Source organism: Chelonia mydas, chromosome 4 (genome assembly GCF_015237465.2).
Source record: "Chelonia mydas isolate rCheMyd1 chromosome 4, rCheMyd1.pri.v2, whole genome shotgun sequence".
NCBI classification, from domain to species: Eukaryota; Metazoa; Chordata; order Testudines; family Cheloniidae; genus Chelonia; species Chelonia mydas.
Genome location: NC_057852.1, coordinates 69,767,239 through 69,784,044, shown reverse-complemented (window position 1 = coordinate 69,784,044; position 16,806 = coordinate 69,767,239). Strand labels below are relative to the sequence as shown.

Here is a 16,806-nt window from a genome sequence, read left to right as displayed (position 1 = left end):
CTCTCTCCTTAAAGCGCCAAGGGTTTGGATTTTTTTTTAAACTTTTGCCCAAAAAAACTTTAGCTGCACGTTACCATGGTGCAGCAATACCCTCTTTTTCCAATACTTTTGTGTCCATTTCCATTACAAACTCTGCAAACATCTCTAATAAATGAAGAAAAGCTGCATGTGAGAGGAAAGGAAACAGTCTGGATTCACTGGAATTAACATAGTCCTGAAACAGCAGCAGTTAGAAATTTTTCCACTGGAGCTGGGGTTAACCTTCCTGCAAAACACACAGTTTATTTACGTTTCCTAGCCTGCCACATCACTTTCACCCATAGTGCACAACAGCAGAGTATAGTAGCACATCCACATATTTTAATGAAAATCTAGAATGGGGCAAGTTATGCTTCAGTTGATTCTTTTTTATTTATTTATTTTTTGCTTTAAATTATATTTATACTTATCCCTTGGAGTTGAGCAGCATTCCAACTTTCAGTGTTCCTGACTTTTCAGATTAGAAGTAAATTAGGGGCTCTCTTCAGAACATTTATACTGTTCTATTAGGTGCCTCCGCCACATGTTTTATAAACATTCTATTGTGTGCCTTGTTGACCTACTGGAAGATGGAGGCAGAGTTCAGGGAACGTCTACTGACGCTGTGTGTTGCCAGCAAGTTATTTTGTTATTTAATTATACTTTCAAAATGTTAAATATTCCCAGGATGACAAACAAGCGTTCTTAAAATGTTATCACTATTACATATTCCACTGAAAACACCAGTGGGATGCCGATGCTCGTTTTGGTGGAGAGAGGAAAAAGAGTGTGGAGAATGGGGAGCACCCACCAGATCCATCTGCCTCTCACCTTTCTATTACTGTATTTAATTTGACTCAATCAAAAGCTTTCCACGTGCTGATGTGGAAGGTTGCTTCAACTTTGCAAGTAAATTCAGAGCAAAGTTAAATTATCAGCAACACAGCAGTCCGGGGTGGCTCTACCAATTTTGCTGCCCCAAGCAGTCGCCGCCAAATTGCTGCGAACTGCGGCCAAATTGCCACTGTGCCCGGAAGAGCAGCGGAGCTGCCGCTGAATTGTCACTGTGGGACATGGACTGCCGCCCCATTCTGAATGCCGCCCCTAGCACCTGCTTGGAAAGCTTGTCCCTGGAGCCGGCCCTGACAGCAGCAGACAAACTCAAGATGAATGAGGACTCAGGGTATGTATACAATGCAATGGGAGGTGTGACTCCAGTGTGTACACATATCCAAACTAGCTTTGCTCTAACTAGCTCCAGACTCCAGTAACAACAGCAGGGAAGCCACAAAGCGTGGGTGGCAGCACAGGTTAGCTGCTGGAGTACATATCCAGGGTACAGCTACACTGCAGCTTATGTTTAGGTTTTAAACCCAGGCTCAAGCCTAACCCCATTCCGCATACACACAAATTGTTCTTAACCAAAACTTGGTCCCAGGACCCATGGAGGTGGAGCCTGAGTTAAGCTGGACCCAGGATTCAAGCTCTATTGCCTTTGCAGGGTAGACGCAGACTCACTGGATGCATGCTCTGAGACTCCACCAAAAGTATCCCACAACAACCAGGCCAATTTTCTTTGACCTCTGGACAGTCAAGTTTTCTTTCACCGCACAAAGGGCTAGAGTTTCCACATTTTGGAAGAGTGCTAGGATGTTGGGGATCTGGATGGTTGGACTTGGGCCTGCATCAAGCAGCGTATGGTATGTTTATGTAAGCGGGGGAATGGTCTCAATATTGTGGGGAACTTTCCTGGCTTATATACTACCCCGGAGAAGTGGGCTAGCGAAAGGATCTGAGTCCTCGCTCCCACTTCCTTTACCCAGAGGCCTGCCTGACCTCAAGGGCTCCCCTTCCACTCTCTCGTGTGGTAGAGTCCACGTAACCCAAACAAGGCTGGGCCCAGGATTCCTGGAGGGGCTCGACCCCCCAACCTTGTTGTGGTCACTTAAGGCAGGGGCTAAGGCACGGGAGGGCAAACTGCAGCCCGCAGGTTGGATCCAGCCCATCAGGGCTTTCAATCTGGCCTGTGGGACTGCCAGCCCCGTGGCGCAGTGGGGCTGAGGCAGGCTCCCTGCCTGCCCTGGCCCCGCGCCACTCCTTGAAGTGGCCGGCACCACGTCCTTGCGGCCCCTGGAGGCGGGGGCGCGCAGAGAGCTCCGTCCGCTGCCCTCGCCTGCAGGCACCGCCCTCCGCAGCTTCCTTGGGCTGGGAATGGGGAACCGCAGCCAATGGGAGCTTCAGGGGTGGTACCTGCAGGCAAGGGCAGCACTCAGCAGAGCCGCTTGCCCCACCCCACCCCACCCTTAGGAGCCACTGCCGGACATGCTGGCCACTTCCAGCAGCAGTGCAGGTCCAGGACAGGCAGGGAGCCAGCCTCAGCCCCATTGCGAGCTGCTGCTACCCTGGAGCCACTCGAGGTAAGCGGCGCCCAGCCGGAACCTACACCCCCAACCCTCCTGCACCCCAACTCCCTGCCCTGAGCCCCCTCCCGCACTTTGCACCCCCTCCTGCACCCTGTTCTCATCAACTCCCAAGCCTGGGACAGAACTATGTTTGGCTTTAGGTTTGTTATACTTACTGAACATAGGCATTTTCCCCACTCACATTAAAACAAGTAGTGTAACTGTCAGCCAGTAATGGCTGTAGATAGACAATCTGCATGACACTAAATCCCTACTTCTGGATAGTACCACTGAACTGCTTTTCCCTTAATTATACCGTCGGATTCTTATTTACTAATAATTAAACAAATTAACAGCAGAGAAGAGGAAATTGGTAGAAACCATGCCAGTGAGCTCAGTGAGACCAACTGTGTTGCACTAAGAATTTTAGAAGAGAGCTTTGGGGAAAAAAGGAGGAATACCATTTTATGAGTTTGGAAGGCAAAGGCAAAACAAAGGACACTTTCACACATCAAGTTATCATGAGGTACTCTCCCAACTGTGATTCAGCTAACATAACTGTGAATATGAGGTGCACATGAAGCTCACCATAGCAAGGGCCAAATAATAATAGTATCTTGCTCTTCATCATTGGATCACAAAGTGCTATACAAACAAGGTCAATATCATTATCCCCATTTTGCACATGGGAAAATTGAGGTACAGGAAGGTGAAGAGGCTTGCTTAAATTCGTCAATGACAGAGCCAGGAACAGATCCCAGGTCTCCTGATTCCCACTCCACTACTCTATTCCTGCCTCCCTATGTGACACACACTATGTGGCAAAGACCCCAAAAAGGAGGATACAGAATTATTTATGTAGGAAACTTGAAATGTTGTTGGATTCCTCCTCTTAGTGTAAATGACTCCTATAGCCCCAGTTACATCAGAAATAAAAATAATGTAAATCATTTTCAGTAATAAATGTGAGGAGATACCTAATTTGTGAGAACATAAGTCATTTTGGGACTTGAGAGATATGAAAGTGAATCAGGTAACTCCTACCCACATTAAGCCAATGAACAGAAACTGATCAATTTGCTGGCAACTATGATAAGACAAATCTTGGAAAGACATACAAAAGAGCAGGAAGGAATCAGTACGTAATTGTATCCATTGTTGGGATGTTGATGATAGGAGCCATTAATACAACAGAGAATTCTTGGAAGCTGATGAAAGTTAAAAAGCCATTCTTTTTAGTTGGTATGGCTTAGTACTTCGAATACCCTTGTGAAACTCTTTAGCAAATGAAGACTTGATTTGACACAATTTTGGGATAAACTGACCTCAGATTAACAAAAATTAACTGATGTGTCAATGCAGAACTCTAAATTGACACCTGAAGACTAGATTGAACTACTTACAATAATTATGTAATTGACAGTATCGATCAATTTTAAATGGTACTTTAAAATATAATCTCCTTTGAAAAACAATTATTTTAAAAAGCCAATTTTAGGGTGGATATTCCAAGGAAATTAGGAGCAGTTCGTCAAAGTGCACTGTGGAAGGGAGAGTCGGGTTCCACTTTTAGTGTCTACTACTATCTCCAGAAAAGTCATGTAAAATTAAATATCCATTAGCTATGAAGCCATTTACTCAGCTTGCTGATTTTTACATTTTTTGTAAGGGCTGGGAAAGGAAGTTAAAAGGCACACACCTTTGTATTTTTTCTTTGGGGGAGGGGAGAATGATAAAAACTAGCAACTAGTCAAAATTAAATTAATACTGTGTAAACTGGAGTATAACCACCAAGGGTCTGCAGCATGTAAGAAGAGATCATGAACTTGCAAACGCTGGAGGAAAGATCTGATATAGAACAGTAAGATCTATAGCAATCTGACTGAAAACAAATGACTGGAAAACAGTACAACGGAATTATTGAATCTGAAAAATTAGAAAATGCTCTTAAAGCACTGAAACTACTATAGAATTGATTTCAGGGTCTAAATATAGTTCTTTAAATATATATATATTTCATCTTTAGGGCAGAGACTGTATTTTAATGTGTCTGTACAATGCCCTGCACAATGGGGTTTTGACCCTGATTGTATTACAGTAGCACCTAGAAGCTCCAAATAAATGTGTATTTAAGTATTACTCCAGCAGGAACTTGAAATTCCTTCAAATACTGGAGATAGCTGGCTTTCCTGCATTGTGAAATACAACATTTTGAGATCCTTGGCAATTATTTAGTTGCTATACTAAATAGAAGGCATTATTACATGCTTTATTACAATGTGCAGTTTCTGATTAAGCTGATCAAGACTGAATTTTTTTTTAAGTCTTTTCATCAATGCTGGATGTCTGTCTAAACATAGGCTATAGCTCAAACAAAATGCTATGAACTTGCTGCAGAAATTACTGGGTGAGGTTCCATGATTTGTCTTATATGGGTGAAGGAGGTTTCCACACTAGAGAGGTACATGCAGATGATGATAATGGTACCTTCTGGCCTTAAAAATTTACGAATCTTCAATTCAAAACTGAACGTCAGTTCGGGATGATAAAATCTGTTTTAAATTGGTCCAGCCCAATGGAAACTGTGCATCATGCCATAGTTCCAATAGGATTAAGCTCAGTTGGGGTTGCCAGTAATGAAGCCACCATTGAACAATTTGCTAGTGTTCAAGCTGATTCATGCAACAATTGGATAGAGTCATAATGATATCAAGTGCTCAATTCAGTTATCTCCTAAAGGAAATAAACCTTATTTACACCATTACTGTAAGATGTTCAGAATGAGGCCTGCAATGCCAACAATTGCAGAACTTTAACCTTTTCCAAACTAATTGCAATTGGTAACATTGATTCCCCCTCCCATACTGCACCTGACAGGTTTGAGAGCTCTGAATAGTGACAACTGCGGAGAGGAACACAACACATTAAATATTGAAATGCATTGGAATTAGAGCTCTTTTTGGAAGGCCAGAGTGGAAAAGTAATGTTTTATGCCTCCTAAACAGGGGCAGCGGGCATGTACATCTTCCTCCTGGAATTCATAGCATGATCTCGGGAGAGCCCATTGGATCTTACAGTACAGGCATCCTGCTCTACTCAGCTTCTCCTGCTTTTGAGAGATGATGAGAGTGGACTATAGAATATGTTTTATTCTAAATTATTTCATATTGGAGAAGTCCACAACAACAGAATTAACCAGTTCTTTAAAAAAAAAAAAAGATTCTAGAGAATAAATCAGCAGCACCCTGAAAGACAAATAATTTAAGCACATAAGATTTCTCATTTCTATCACACCTTACCATCACCAAAGATCCCAAGATAGCATATTAAGGTTATGTACTTTACAATGAGGGAAAGCCAACTATCTCCAGCATTTGAAAGCCAATTATGATTTCCAGTCCCTGCTCTACTAGTGTGATAAAATAAAAAGCTATCAAAACAGAGCGAAGCAGCAAGAGATTTTTTTTCCAGGCTCCTTAAACTAGTTTAAATTGTGTCACACACACACACACACACACACAGAAAAATTGCTTTTCCTTAGGTAACAGGCACAGCTTTAGAAAAATAGACAGGTAGCCACCCTTAAAGTAAATTGCCTTGGATTAAACTACCACACTAAAGGAAGTATTTACAGCATATGAAGCATGGCTCAAATGACTGGACATTTAAGCTTTCTACACAGTAATGTTAATTGATTCACTTTTTTGACTACAGGAAAGCCTTTTGGTCATTGAGCTATTAAAATGATATAATTAGACTTGCTATTACATTGCCATTTTGATTATAAAGAGACTATGGAAGAGAAGGCAGCTAAAACACTGGTGCCTGAGGCATACTCACAGGTTTTTAGAACCTTTGGATTCAACTACACCCCTATTTGTGGGGGGAAGAGAGTGGAAGGAGCAGCTAACAGGAGAGGAAATGAAAGGAAGAAAATCTCTGACGTTTTTTCCTCATGAAGATTTCTTGCAAATTGTTTCAAGTGGGAGGAGAATGGGAGATGTTAGCACCTTCCCACCAAACCTGCTCACCTAACGAGTGGATCTCTCAGAATGACACAAGGGCCAGTGGAAGAGAGGACTCCTGGCAAGAACTGGAAACAGCAGTGGTGGAGCAACAGGGGTGAGGCTCAGTCAGGCTTCCCTGGAAACAGCAGTGGTGGAGCAACAGGGGTGAGGCTCAGTCAGGCTTCCCAACTAACAGCTACTCTCCCTCTTTCCCCACCCACCCCGTTAGAGCCCATGTATGCCAGCATTGTCAGTAGACAAACTGCACTGAACAGTTTGAACGCTGGATATTCCTCAGTCTGCTGGCTTCTGGCTTCCCCCAGTCACTTCCTTCTCCTCAGCTGCTAGTCTCAGTCTGCCTGTACTCCATGGGTAAAATGTGGATTAAGAATAGCATGTCCTCTATCAGTGGCTAGTTTAAATAGGGAAGAATCTGCTACAGTTACCAGGAAAAGGAATTTCTCCATTAACTCAGGGGGTACAAGCCTATATTTTGGTGCTAAAGATCTGAATTTCAAACCTCACTAATAACCATAGCAAATTATTATATATGTGTTCCTCTACATCAGGGATCGGCAACCTTTGCATATGACCCGTCAGGGTAAGCCCCCTGCGGGCCAGGCTGTTTACTTGCTGCATCCACAGATTCGGCCGATCGTGGCTCCCACTGGCTGCGGTTCGCCGCTCCAGGCCAACGGGGGCTGCCGCTCCAGGCCAATGGGGGCTGTGGGAAGCCGCGGCCAGCATATCCCTTGGCCCATGCCGCTTCCTGCAACCCCCCATTGGCCTGGAGTGGCGAACTGCAGCCAGTGGGAGCCGCAATCGGCCGAACCTGTGGACGCGGCAGGTAAACAAACCAGCCCAGCCCACAGGGGGCTTACCCTGGTGGGCCACGTCCCAAAGGTTGCCGATCCCTGCTCTACATTGCTCTTTTCTCCTCCAACTCTGCTTCTATGCCGTCTCAGTGTCCTTCTCCCTTTTGTCTTCTTATTCCATTTCCTGTTACTTTGCATTTATTTAACCTTTCCTGCCATTGCCCCTCACTCCATCATGGTTACCAATCCATCTATATTTATTTATTTTTTTGATTGTGTAAGATTATAGTTATAAAAGCAATTGTATTATATTCTTCTGCTCCAGTAAGCATGCCAGGACATTGGTGCTTGCCCTTAATTTGTTTAGCACTCTGCATTCCCTTATTAGTCAAAGAAAAAAAAGTCTCCTTGCACTTATCTCCTATCCTACTTCTTCATAAGCAGCATCTTGCCACAATTGTATTTGTCTTTTGCTGTAATTCACCTATCCAGAGGATATATTTTAATTCAAATGTATTCTTAATAGAACTTAAGGTCACCTGATGTAGCGTGTGGAGGGTCCTATAGGGCTTTAAGGGTCAAGAGAAGGGGACTTGAGAAAAGAGTAACATGGAATTGCAGATGTCTTGTTATGGCTTACTCTGATTGGTTTCAAGAGTATCCTTTATACCAGTGGTTCTCAACCAGGGATACGCAGAGGTCTTCCAGGGAGTACATCAGCTCATTAAGATATCTACATAGTTTTACACAGGCTACATAAAAAGCACTAGAAAGTCAGTAAAAAACTAGAATTTCATAAAGACGACTTGTTTATACTGCTCTATATACTGTAGACTGAAATGTAAGTACAATATTTATATTGCAATTGATTTATTTTATAATTATATGGTAAAAATGAGAAAGTAAGCAATTTTTCAGTAACAGTGTGGCCGTGACACTTTTGTATTTTTAGGTCTGATTTTGTGAGCAAGTAATTTTTAAGTGAGGTGAAACTTGGGTACACAAGACAAATCAGACTCCTGATGGGGTACAATAGGAAAGATTGAGAGCCACTGCTTTATACTGTCGCTTCTTTCATGTTGATTTGTAATAGTAAATTTTGAGTAGTGATCTTCAGCAGTGGAACTCAACGCATATTGGCAAACACTGATGCAGCTTTCCAACACCACTCTAAGCCAGACAAGTATACCTAATTTTTATATGGGTAAACTGTTCCATGACTTGGGTAAGATGGTGACAGCCAGAAGTGTAGCCCCTAAATCCTGATTCCCAGTTCCTGGCTCTAGTCCTTGCCCATATTCCCCTCACCCCCTTAGCATCATTGGTATTGTAATGCTCTGCATGTTAGTCACATTTTGGTAAATTACAGCTGCTGGAATGGTAAGGCGTGTCAGGAACTACACAGAAGCTTGCCTTCTGAGTCAGGCTTCATCCCCCCTTTGATCCCTCAGACTTGAAAATGCTTCCCAGTAACAGTCCATGAGCTGATCTATTCTCAATATTTAAATTTAAAAGATAAAGGAATAAGTTCTTACCTTTCCTCAGGATGACAAGCCCAGAGTGCCTTTAACTGTTTATCATAAAGGAGGATGAGATTTTAACATCCTCTTGCAAACATTTTGGAACTAGAACAAAACTGCAAGGTTGAGGTGTTAATTTAAATGTTATTGCGGACGTTTGTGTCCACAACCATTTAGGTTTTCTGTGTTCCAGCTTCCTCCAGGTCTCACTCTGTATTGCAGCTCCTCCTCCATTCGAATAAAGCTTTATGTTGCCTTAGCAGGCCTAGAGAAGTGGGGGAGGGTGTTCTGTATCTTTGTCACTGGTAGTGCCTATTTATCAAATCAGTTTACTTTTTTTTAGTTTTCTCACAGATATCAGAGTACGCCCAAATCAAAACCTTGGATCCAAATACCCTTGGGAACTGGGCTGGGATGTGTGTGAAATGTAGATCTGAGTCCAAATTCTGTAGCTGAAGCCAGTTTCTGATATCAAGGAACATTCTCCCATCAATTTGATTATAATAAAAAAAGTTTTCTACCAGGATTTTTCAGGGGCTTGGATATGATTAGTTGAAGGTATTGAGGCTTACAGTCCTATTCTCTCCCCTCCTCCCCCCCGCAATACTTCCCCTCCCCTTCCAAAAGCAGATTCAGTTTCTCAATAGTATCTGAATCCTTTCTACATTAATTCAGCTTGACTTTTTCTTTTCATGTGGACTTTCTAGAAGGGTGTGCCACAAATGTGCATAATGCTTGCAATTTAATTATGGCTTTTCTGACAGCAAAGGAAGAAATAATTTGTCTTCAGGCAGTTAGACAATGGTGTCTATGATCACTCTTTTTAAAACACAGATCCACAAAAAGTTTTCAGAAAAATGAGGAACAGGGACAAATCCATCTTGAACTTTGCTGACAGAGGATTAAAGAAGAATAAAAACATTCCTGAGTGCCCATGATTCTCCATATTTACCATCCCTGCCATTAAAAAAAGAAAGTGGATTGCTGCACAAGTACTCATTCCTTCCCCCAGCTTTCCTAAAATCCCTGAAATGCTTGTATTCTGAAATACTCCAACTCGGACTTCCTTATTTGGTTGCTGGAGCTGTTCTTTGTCTTGTTCAAACATTCTGGTAAAACTGCACGCCTCCCTCTATCCCAATGCCCTCCCCCAGTTCTATAGACATAGTCTGACTTCAGCAGGTCACCCTGACTCAGCCTCCTTTGTAGTTTCCTAACCAATCACACATTGGTTATGCCCATTTAAGGAGTACCTTTCCTTTTAGAAATCATCAAGGAAAGAGGGAGTTTTCAGCTGTTCGGAAACTGCTTTGTTGCAGACACTGAAGTCAGCATAAAACAGGGATTTCACAGTATTATTTTATCTGCTCAGGTTTCAGAGTAACAGCCGTGTTAGTCTGTATTCGCAAAAACAAAAGGAGTACTTGTGGCACCTTAGAGACTAACCAATTTATTTGAGCATAAGCTTTCGTGAGCATCCGATGAAGTGAGCTGTAGCTCACGAAAGCTTATGTTCAAATAAATTGGTTAGTCTCTAAGGTGCCACAAGTACTCCTTTTCTTTTTATCTGCTCAGAAACTAGAGATTGCTACAGAACATGTCCATTTAAAAACAAAAAAACAAAACAAAACAAAAAACCCAGCATTGCAACTCAATTTGAAATCACTTTTTATTCTTCAGTTATTTGCTGCTTAGCCTTGTACTTTTTAAATGTGCAAACACACAGTACTTAGAGGTTAGTCTAAACAGTAAGAATGTTTAATATTCTGTAGCACTGGGTGAGAATTACAGACAAGATGACAAAGAGAAATTATGCTCTGTATGTTTAAAACAACTCCTCAAAGTAAACATTTTTCTGAATTTTTTCACTATACTCTGGAAATGAAATGAATCAGGCATTTAAGTTGACAGTGAATCATTTTAGGATTTCACTTCTTGTCTGAGCAAAAACCCCATCTCCTAATAATGTTAGCTATCTCAGAAAGAAAATGCAATGGCCAAGCTGTTCTACTAGACCAGTGACACAGACTAGACAAAGCCCTAGAAAGTATACTGTAAGGAATAATCCTTCACTGTCAGGGGCTGGAGCAGATGATCTTTCAGAGCATTTTGCATGTATTATTGTTGCTTATTATTTACATACTGCTACCAGCAAGCCATATATTCAGAAGACTAATATGAAAACATTGTAAGAATTAACATGCGAACATAACATGAAAATATAAGACAGGGCAACAGTAAAATAGAGAGTGTAGACGTAGGAGTCTCGCTGGCTCCATAAATTCCATTCTGATCTTTTATGTTTAATTTTCTCTGAGTGTAGGATTATGGGCCTTTTTGAACAATCATTCTTCAAACACAGGCAGAGGGAATCTTTCAAAATCGTATTTTAAGAAGATATATATTGAATGTATGTGATTCTGCAATGAAAGTTGAAACAAACCAACCAAATTAACATAATCTTGGAAGGTATCTCTAACTGTCTGGGGAAATTCTTGAAGAGCTGTGACTCCTCACAAGGAAATACCTTCTATTATGTAATGTTTCACAAGTGGTAAAGATCTTATTAAACAGGGCTCTGAATGATAGTACTTTGTAGATACTATTTGGTAGATAACAATGCTTTGCAACAAAGTGAAAATATATTAACTGGATCATACTTTACATAGCCTACATATGTGCTGTTTTGCCTCCCCAGGAAGAAAACCATTTGAAGTCTTGTGGCAAAAAATAAAATAAAATAAGGTTATGACTGCCAACATATCAACATTTAACTAGTAACATTTGTGTTATGTTTACAAAAACAAATCTGCTCATTTAAGTTTTCCCTTTCTAAACCAATTAAAAAAAAACCTTAAGTGACAAAGATAGCGCAGACCAAGTTAAAAAAAATTGGTACAGTTTACCAAATGACTAGCCAAATTCACACAAAGAACACTTTGATAATTCTACATAATAACACCTCATTGCCAATTACTAATTTAAAAATGGGATGAGAGAGTGGGACAGCTCTGGATTATAATTTCTCATTCTCATCACCTGTAAAGGCTAGAGCAGAAGCAGCACTACTCTATTTTAGTACATTTCCATCATCTCAACCAGGTGTTCATATTGCTGGCAAATATCTCATTGCTGATTCTGTGGACATTTTGCTGTTCATTCCATGTCATTTGGCTGAATGGCATAACTGACCTCATAATGGATATCCATAGGGTAGAAGGGCACATCCTTTCAACTTTGAGGTGTTGTACTATATTTGCTTATTTGCTGTTATGTTGCAATATTGCAAACAACAAAGTAACCCAATAGCTCTCTGCTATTCCCCCCTCCCTCCAAGACATCAAGTAGTTGCTGCCAGCAGGAAGCTCTACTGGGGAGGCTTTAAAAGCAGTTCCTCCTCCCCACAATCACAGACTTCACTGGAGATCATTTCTCTTGCTGCTCCCCACATCAGGCTTTAAAACAGGGCCTGGTATAGAGGCAGAACTAGCTGCTTTGCTAAGTAATCTCCTGTCCAGAGAGAAAGGAAATATATACTGCTCTTACGGTGCATCTCTGGGGCATTTAATCACCAAGTACTGCTGTCCTGCCCCTGAGAGACTGCAGGGGAGTATAGAACTACCTGGCTCAACTACGTTTGATGGGTGGCCTGATTGCCATGAAGTCAAAGGGCCCAATTCATACCTGGTGTAAAGAGCTGCAATTCCATTCAAGCCCAAGAAACTTAGTCTGCCTTTATTGGAATGATCTCCCAATGGTAGTTCAACCCACATGGAACGATGGCAGGAATGAATGTTGTGTGTCTGTCTAAATGGCTGAATCAGGAGTTTGCTATGTTCCCCAAAAAGCTTTATACATTTTGGACTATCTCCCTCTATTACAGAGATTGAGGGATGATCTCCCAGAAGTCAGAAAATCACCACACAGCAGCTGGATTGGAAAAAATTCAAAACCCTCCCTCTAGCCATAGTGGATCTAGAATTGTTTCTAGATAGGCATTTCCCTTGAACACTCTCATTGTTCATCCCATGGTTGTGGCTAGATTTAAACAAGATACCCATTTTCAAGTGTGTTGGCAAATAAACAGCCTTACCTCTCAAGGTCAGCTTCTTACCTCATTGCATGGGTGTAACTTCCAATATGTACACATACAATTTAATCCATAACACCACCTCACTCAAATGCACCCATTATCACTCAGAGTACCCACCTCCTTACAGTTTGTAATTAACTCTACAGGTGTTATTACAGAAACCTAGCAATGTATTACTCCAAGGCTTGATGACTATAATACACCAATACAACACTTGAAATGCTGTCCTCAGGAAACTAAACTGAATACTGTGAAGTGTTCCTGACTACAGCCACATCAACGTGTGTTCATACTATGCTGCATGATACAGGTTTTATGGCATAGAGATACGTGGTTAATAAATAATAGGTTCTAAAGCAATAGTCCAATATATGGTGCCAATATGGATCATCTTATTAAACAGAAGGCCCAAAATTACTTCTATCCCTGAACAGGAAAATTGTACAGGACTGTATCTAATCCAAAGCACTGGCACCAACTGTTTTGGTCCAGTACTAGAGAAATCTATACAAACTAATAACCCCAAAAGTCTCCACTGTAATTAAAATAGAGAAGAAAACCAGGGCATCTCGTCAACAAAATAAAACTGTATTCTGAGGTCAGACTTGTGACGAAACACAAAGAAACATGAGCGCTGTTATGATTTGCCGACACTTAATCACATGGCTCTGAATGTAGTATGAACCTGTCATACCGTTAATGTTATCTGTCCTTACCGACAGCCAATATATTCGTGTTTGACAATAATAAAGTGGATCACAAGATGCTCCACTGACCCAATCCACAGATCAGGATGCTCCTCATTGACATGTGACTTCAACAGTGCTTAGTAATTTTATCTGTATGTCTTTTTAGTTTATGTTTCATCTTGAGTTGAACATTTCTAAGTGCCAATGGGAATTAAACAGGATAATTTCCTGTCAATTAAGGTAAGATATATGGGAACTAAATTCAGGACTGATCTTAGCATTTTGGGTATGCACAAGGAAATTTATAAGACTGTCCCCACTGCTATGCACAAAGGCAGTTTCACAATTTGGTGTGGTGGGGTGTGCTAGATGCTTTGTTGAAGCCCTTCTCAAATGAAAATTATTCTTTCTATATTAAAAAGGGGTGGAGGAATCTTCGTGTCATCACCAGCATCCTGTTGCAAAAGATGAGGAGTCCAAGGTTCTTGTGCCTCAAACTGTGCGTTGTGGCTGTCATTGATAGAATTTTTCCAAGAGACAATTCTCCGATAGGAATCATGGGCTGCGTATCCCTAGACACTGGAGGATTATGTGCATGCTCAGGTGCAGCAGTTCTCAACCAGGGGCCCGGGGCCCCCTAGGGGGCCACAAGCAGGTTTCAGGGGGTCTGCCAAAATAAACCAGAGAGCAGGGCCAGTGTTAGACTCACTGGGGCCCAGGGCAGAAAGATGAATCCAGAGCCCCGCTGTTCTGGGCTGAAGCTGAAGCCCGAGCAACTTAGCTTCGTGGGTGCCCCTTGTGGTGTGAGGCCCTGAGCAATTGCTCTGCTTGCTACCTGTGGGCCGTGGAATTTTTATCGTATGTTGTGGGGGTGTGGGGGAGCTCAGATGGAAAGAGGTTGAGAACCCGTGCTCTGGTTAATTGCCAGAGTTTAACAGCCATGCATTTATTATACAGGAATGTGTATATATGTTTACAACATATATACATATCGTGTTTGTACATATACACACCCCATATCCTAACTATGGCAATATATGACCCACAGGTGAATCACAAAATCTGATTAACTTCTGATTGTGTTTGGCACCTACCGGTCAAGAATGATTCATTCTGAGGAAAACTGTGATAGTCCATTATCCATGTGAATTGTTATAAAACATCCCTTACAACTTCACCGAACCCTAAATTTTTAACTCCATTATATATAGAACAGCAATATATCAACCATGATACCTTCATTTTACACCCATTTCCATACAGCAGCAGAACCTATATTAGCCAAAAATACTTTGTCCACCCAGATAGCACTCCATACATTGTATTAGCCCTGAGGTGCTCATCAGGAAGTGAAAATCTCTATTTGGAGTAAGAATGCATGTGGACATTTCCACATTGCAACCAAAACAAATTAGTTTATGCCTACCACAGATCTGTCCCAAGGATGTCATGGGAGGTTATGGGCCACAGATATCAAAATACCTTGCTATCCATGGAGTGGATATGCCAGATGAGCAATCAAGTGGGAGGTGACAGCTTGAGAATGCTATATTCATAGTTAAAGTTTAAGTGCAGTTAAGCCAAGCATTATCCGGGTGGCTCCTGGATATTTTACTTGTGAAGGTTAAATTATATCAGTTTTAATAGCTCCACATGTAACTTTATAAAGTAAAGCATATTTGTCTGGGCCCACAGGTTGGCACGAAGCATAGATTCTTTGACATAGGAAAAGGAAAAAGAGGCAAAACAGAGTTGGCCGTGGATGGGAAAAGGATACTATTGATTTTACATTGTTACATTCATATGTCTGCATCTTATAGTCAAGTATTGAACAATTAGGTATGATAGCTGGGGAAAGAATTTTAGTACCAAATAATTGTCATACCATTTTTTCAAAAGAAGATTCTTCCCTTCCCCTCTCCCCCATGCCCGAATTCATTTGAAGCCACTGGTGACACATAACTGGTGTATAAAGGAAACATCACATGCTGTTTAAACAAAAAGATACTTTCTTAGTATTCTCAGGTTACCAGAAAAATCTGTATTTATATGATGATACTTTTGAATTAATAAACACTCTGTTTGGTCAATAACATTGCAGTGCTATGGATCAATTTGTTATTTCAAAAAATTCTAGTTTAATCTTAAACTATGGCTTTCTGAGTACAAAACTGCATGAGCAACACTATTCTTATGTGCTTGAATGAAAACCATGTGCTTTTGTGGAATAATCTTCCAAAGGAAGTAGTGAGAGTGTTGGATCATATTAATGAAGTTCTGTATTAAAATCACAAATGAGTTTGATTCCCCATAGTTTAAATTCCAGGGTATTACTAATTAAGAGGTCTCTTGGTTTTTGGTACTGTTTCTCTCCATGTGTGAAACTTGCAAGCTGCTAATTGTGTTAGTAGATTCTAAGACAGAGTCTGCTCTCAAAGCAACTCTTTGTAACAACAACTACTCACACAGAGAGAGACTCAAAGCAATACTCTGTAACAACAGAAACAGCACCCAGAGACTCCCCGCCCTTTTGTTGTATTCATCTCGCTTTGTTAACAATTGTGATTAAAATAGAGATAGAGGATGTATGTGGACGGATGCTTGGTGTGGATAATAACTGAATGATCAGGGAGGTGCCAGCCTAAGAATCCAGTGTCCATCGGCTGAAGAAGGCGTCAAGTGGAAATAACCAGAGGACCCCTGGAGGGCAGACTGGAATCCACCCAACAGCCTCAAGAATGGGAGAACCAAAGAACAAGATAACATCTGGCAGCATGGAGCCGTCAGAAATGTGCCATCTGCTGATTGATTCAGCAACAGCATGATGAAGCAATTCCCATAGACTGGCATAGGAAGAAATTCCTATAAAAATGGACTCTAGAAAGTGAGAACTTTGGGGTCTGATTCTGCAAACCAACTTCCAGGAGTGTCAGATGAGCATCTGACAAGGCCCTGCTCCCTCCTCATGTCCAGGCCACCTGGCCAGTGGCTTGGCATGAGCAACTCTAAGGCTGGTAACTATGATAACAACCTTGCAGAACCTGTGTGTGTGTGTGTGTGTATGAATGAATGTGTGAATAAATATGAAATTGAATGGAATGTTTTAGCTATAACTAACTGCTTACTATGATTCTTTCTGTATTCACTATAAATGTGGCATTTTGCCTTTTCCCCTTTAATAAGATCCTGCTGGTTTTTATTTTATTGGTATAACAAGAGCTGCATGGATTGGGGCATTTAAAGTTAGAATGGAAAGAACATT

General features: G+C 41.3%; 1 protein-coding gene across 3 annotated transcripts in view; it reads right to left on the bottom strand.

Annotated features, from left to right (window-relative positions):
- Positions 1–16,806, bottom strand: part of LOC102931710 (palladin) — a 259,194-nt gene that overhangs the window by 99,018 nt on the left and 143,370 nt on the right. The gene's annotated exons all lie outside the window — the stretch shown is intronic.